The following is a 5931-nucleotide window of genomic DNA, read 5'->3' on the forward strand; positions in this document are numbered from 1 at the left end:
CAAGCTTTGTAGTGCTATTTTTGCTGGAGATGGCTACATGTCAAAGTGATGAACTAACCCACTTGGCACTTGGTGCTGATGTACATTGACATGTTGCATGATTACCTCCGTAAATGTCAATGCATTGCTACTATGGTCCAAGATCTTATAATGAATGAATATTGGTAGTGTGTAAACATGATGTCATAATGATCTCTTTCGATAGAGCTTCAATGTTGTTTATGTTTTGCCTTTGTGAATCATTGTTGGTGCTAGATTATGAAAAACCTTCCATATGTTGTCCATTAATTGAAAAATATTTGGAGCATTGAATAATCAATTCAGTGATCCATTAATTCTTTTTTATTACACAAACCTTTATGGCTATTTACCTATAAAATGATAGATTGAATTTTGCCAATAGCTGCTCAATAGAAAGCGTGGCTAATGACAGCCTTATGTTGACAATGATGCTCATGATCTTGATTGCTTTTGCTAAGATTACCAATTAGATTGTCAATATGACTTCAAATGTACACGGACTTCCATATGTTGTCCATCAATTGAAAAATCTTTGGAGCATTGAATAATCAATTCAGTGATCCATCCATTTTGTTGATGAGACTTTTCCCAATTAAAATTAGCTCTACAAAATTTGACATAAATGAGAAAACACATTGCGTTTGATGTTCTGAACATTTTGGAAAAGACTACATTCAATTCTGATCATATGATATGATCAAATTTCCAACATCTTACTGCATGACGTGCCTTTATTATATGGCTTGAAATGAAGCCCAAAAATGTATTCAATAAGCTATAAATTTATAACAATTGTTACTTTCAATATGTGAATGCTGCCTGTGAAGACACAACTGAAATCTGATCCAAATTGATCAGATTATTACTTTCAATATGTGAATGCTGCCCGTGAAGACAGACCTGAAATTTGATCCAAATTGATCAGGATATTCCCAAAACTGCCAAAAATGGTGTCCAAAATTGTTATATGATACTTTTGTAAAGGATGCCAGACATAGCCAAAATGGCTTAACAATGGTGGCATTTTTGTTTCCTGAACATATCATGAGACGGCCAGGATGTGTGGCAGTAGTATTTCAGGTAGAACAGACCCAAAGGTTCTTGTAAGCAGAATAAATGTTCCTGGGAGATGGACATGGGCCCAAGTGCAACAGCCACGCACAACATCGTTGTGAATTTGCGGCACGCACAGCCTGCTCAACATCATTGTGATGAATTCTGCAAGATGAAATAGCAGGTCCTGTGCCTCTTCCAGTAGTCCTCTTTGGAAAACTATCGGCTACCATCAGAAACCAGACCTGCATGACAGGAAGCAGTGAGAACACAGATGAACAGATGAAGGTGACGTAGCTATCATGGCATTCCAGGCCGCGTTGTGGTTTCTCTGCAAGTATATACTGCCTTCTGCATCATCGCATCATGTAGTGTTACAATTGAATTTGTAGCTCGACTGATCAGAAAACACAGAGCTGTGGAGGTCGAGCTGCGAGCTGCCCGGCCCGGCCATGAAAGCGCCGTCGACGAGGAGCTCCCTTGCAGGCCCGACGTTTGGGAGCTGGAGGGAGGGTGGCAGCAGTGGGGTTGGGGCAGACGCTGGCGCCATCACTGTTTGCTGGATTAGTAGCAGCTGCTGCTACAATCCAAGGGTGTGCAAGCACCTGGGCTGGCGTGAGCCTGGCTCGGACATCCCGGCACAGCATTCCCTGGATGAGGTCGATGGCAGCAGGAGAGACGTTGCTCCAAGGAGCGCCCGTGAAGCGCAGCTGATGATGCTGGATTGCATGAAAGACACCCTGCGTGGTCTCGGCCCAGAAGGGGGGCTCTCCGCTGAGGAGGACGTAGAGGACTACTCCGGCACTCCAAATATCGATCTCTTGGGAGTAGCAGCCGTCCAGCACCTCAGGTGCGACGTAAAACGGACTCCCAGCAACGCCGGACAGCTGATCACCGGGCGAGAAGGCGACGGAGAGTCCGAAATCGGCGACCTTAATGCGTGAGTCGTCGTCGTGATCGTCATCGTCGGCGAGGAGGATGTTTTCGGGTTTGAGGTCCCGGTGGATGACGCCGTTTGCGTGGCAGTAAGCGAGCGCTTCCGTCAAGCTTTTGAGGACCAGGGCGGCGTCACGTTCGGAGAAGCGCTTGTTGCGGACGATGCGATCGAAGAGCTCGCCGCCCGGGCAAAGCTCCATGACCAAGTGAATGGAGTCGGGGTCCTCCAAGACGCGGTGGAGGCGGACGATGTTGGGATGGCCGGAGAGGTGGTGCATGATGGAGATTTCGGTGGCGACGTCGGCTGCGTCTTGGGGGTTGAAGAGGGAGGACTTGTCGATGGATTTGCAGGCGAAGGGGAGGCCCGAGGATTTCTCGAGGCAGCGAAAGGTGGTGGCGAAGGAGCCACGGCCGAGCTCGGGGCCGAGGGAGAAGAGGAGGGAGATGTCGGGGGTGTAGAAGTGGGGGGGAAGGAGGAGGTTGGAGGGGAGGGAGCGGGGGCGCTTGCGAGTTAGGCTCTGGCTTTGGGTCGGGGAGGCCAGCGTCGCCATAGCCAGCCAGCTGCAGGGAGGCAGGGAGCGAGACGAGGCTGATGAAGAAAGGTGGTGAGCAGCAGCAGCAAGAAAGCGAGCGAGACGAGGCTGATGAAGAAATTAGGTGATGAAGAAAGCCGGTGGAATGCGAAATGCGCTGCTTTATAGTTGTTCCGCCGCCATGGCTTTTTGGCGGCGCCGCACGCCACGCGTCTCAGCTGCATTTTGCCAGCAAACAACCTCTTCCTTACAGCCTAAGCTTCCTTTGATTTTGCTCGTAATTCCTGCTTTTTAATAATTATTATAAATTTCCAAACTCACAAAATCCCCACACCTCTCTCAAGTTTGTACTTCCCGGCTTCTCTCTCTTCCATGCACTTTTCTTTGGAGCATGAAGTATACGAACAATAAAATGAGACAAGATTTCTAAGAACAAATCTATTGCTGAGAAGACCATTATCAATAAACGTAAATTCACGCTATATACATCCTCCTATGCTTAGCTCTAGATATGCAACTAGCTTTCTCTAAACATTAAGGGTGGCCACGTGGGAATTCAATTACTCAACTACCTGTCATCAACGAATGTAAATGCATCCTAGTCAAGCATATGCTTAGATTGGTATTGAGCCTGTAGCTATGGAATTCAATTACTCGTGCAAATTCTAGCTACCCCTCATCAACACATGTAACTGCGGCATATGCTTAGATTGATGTTGAGCCTATAGCCATGGAATGGGACTTGAGATCACCACATGCTTGACTGTGCAGTGCGCTACGCAATGGACCCATGCATCTTGAATTCCAATCTCTTCACTGATCAGATAGGTAACAGATGAGTATGTCCCTCTTTATACAACGAATGCCACGGGTTGGGTCCCTCCTCCCATGCTCGCCTATGCTTTGGCCATGACAAGGAGTTGCCAAAGGGGCTTGAAAGCCTTAAATGTACTATTCAAGGCAACATCCAGGTCCTAGGTAGGTAGGGTCACTCTTACAAATCAGTAGAGTACGGTACCAACAAGCATGCATTGGAAACAAGTTACATTTGAAATACCCATACACAAGTTGCCTTCTTACATTTTTGAACATGATTGCTTACCATTTCTATACAAGTGCATGTTTGGATTTTAACTAGACTAGTCTAGCTCCCAGCCTTTATCCGATAACTACCTTTCACATCTTCTCCAACATGGTGCTACCACCACTCCTTTTTCTTGCACCTATCTCTGTTGTACACATTTCCTTTTTACAATATCCTTATTTGAGCTCTCTAATTCTGTTTATCTTCCATTAATGAAGCTCGTTTGATTCTACTTGTGTGCTCCTCCATCTCTCTCCTCACCATTGTGCACTCACATGATTTGCAACATGATATTAGAGAAAGCTTGCTCTTCTCCATTTTCTACTCTTGCCGTATCATAGCTCCCTTCTTCCAACCTTTTCGGATTTCATAAGCCGTTGATATGTTGGCTACCTCAATCTACTCCTTGAATTGATTCTTTTTTAAAAAATTAGGACAATTTTGGATTCAATAGGCCCTTAATATTTGTGATTAGAAAACCATCCAATGGGAAGGCTTGGGCATTAGAAGACTGGACAAATCCATATTTCTCTCATTGGGCTCCCACTTGTTGCCCCCCCCCCCCCCCACCTCCTTGGGCTTTTACCCTCCCCTTCCTTGGGCATTTACCCCCCCTCTTAACTTCTGGAGGGTCCCCCTACCGTCCTCCCTCTCCAAAAATCAGAAGTTTTTATTCCCTCCGCATTTTTGCTTTTCTCCATAAGTGTCTCCACCCCCGCAAACACCTCCTAGGAGTTCTCCCCAACTATCCTCATTGACTCATGACGTTTTCCTCAATGTCTTTCCCTTCTCAACCTCCACTCAGCCTCCTCTTGCTCCTCTCAACCGCCTTCTCCATTTTCTACTCTTGCCATATCATAGCTCCCTTCTTCTTCCAACCGTTTTGGATTTCATTGTAGGCAATTGATATGTTGGCTACCTAAATCTACTCACTAAATTGATGCTTTTTTTAAAAATTAGGACAATTTTGGATTCAATAGGCTCTTAATATTTGTGATTAGAAAACCAGCCAATGGGAAGGATTGGGCATTAAAAGACTAGCGATTGAATATTTGTCTCTCATTGGGCTCCCACTTGCCCCCCCCCACCTGCTTGGGCTTTTACCCCCCCTCCTTGGGCATTTACCCCCCCTCTTAACTTCTAGAGGGTCCCCTAACCCTCCTTCCTCTCCAAAGATCAGAAGTTTTTATTCCCTCCACATTTTTGCTTTTTTCCATAAGTGCCCCACCCCCTCAAACACCTCCTAGGAGTCCTCCCCAACTGTCCTCATTGACTCATGACCTTTTCCTCTCAACCTCTTCCTCCTCTCAACTGCTTCCTCTCAACCTCTTCACTTCTCTTGGCCTACTCTAAGCAATCACCTCCTCTCAAACTCTTCCTCCTCCCAACCTCTCTCTTTGCTTGCTCCAATTGTTTCTACGATGGTGAAGAACTCCCCTTCCCTAGACCAAAGAGATCAATTCAATCTTGTGTGGGTTGCATTTTGAAGGATGATAGGGATGTTGGATTCCTCATGAGTTTAGGTTAATGTAATCTCCAATAGGTCTATTCAAGGTTTCAAGAGATGATAGAGCAAAGAAAGAGAAGCATTAAGTGAATGGAAATGACTCAAGGTAAAGGTCCAACATATGTACATGGCTCGAGACATGAACTTGACCCTGCAAATCAAACTTGCTTTCCCTCAAATTGTATTTTTCTCTTTTATGTTATATTTTTTTCATTATGGCACTTCATATGTCCATTCTAATGTGTACGTGTGTCAAGAGAGGGTGTGGAGCGGAGACATTAGGGGGAGAGGAAGTGAGACAAAGCACACACACACAGAGTTGTGAGGGGTGTAAGGGATAGAGTAGGGCGAGAGAGTAGAGCGGGGAGGGAGTGAAAATAAAATTAAAAAATAATAATATATATATGTATATATATGTATGTATATATAATGTATGTATGTGTGTGTGTGTGTGTGTTTATATATATATATATATATATATATATATATAGAGAGAGAGAGAGAGAGAGAGAGAGAGAGAGGAGTGGTGTGTGTGTGCGTATGTGCGTGTGTGATGGATAGTTTTACAAAAAAGTGAGCGAGCTAGATACAAAGTGAGAGAAAAGGGATTGATTGGCCCATTGGCATCTTTCTTTGCTCCCTATGTGGATATCTTTCCTTCTACTGAAGTCAAAATCTACCCCTTGGAGTTAATGCTCTTCGGACGGTGTTGTTCCTCCTTAAGAGAGTTAAGTATATTTATATAATGCATGCTACCAAGTACTCAAGGAGCAGGTGCATATGGAAGCCTCCATCCT

At 45.1% G+C, this 5931-nt stretch overlaps 1 pseudogene; it reads right to left on the reverse strand.

The window, feature by feature from the left end:
- Nucleotides 1-1475: 1475 nt before the first annotated feature.
- LOC147904968 (calcium-dependent protein kinase 11 pseudogene) lies at nucleotides 1476-2625 on the reverse strand (annotated as a pseudogene).
- Between the last annotated feature and the right edge of the window lie 3306 nt (nucleotides 2626-5931).

This window comes from Dipteris shenzhenensis, chromosome 2 (assembly GCF_047967505.1).
Source record: "Dipteris shenzhenensis isolate YYH24624 ecotype China chromosome 2, Dip_SZ_1.0, whole genome shotgun sequence".
Taxonomy (NCBI): domain Eukaryota; kingdom Viridiplantae; phylum Streptophyta; class Polypodiopsida; order Gleicheniales; family Dipteridaceae; genus Dipteris; species Dipteris shenzhenensis.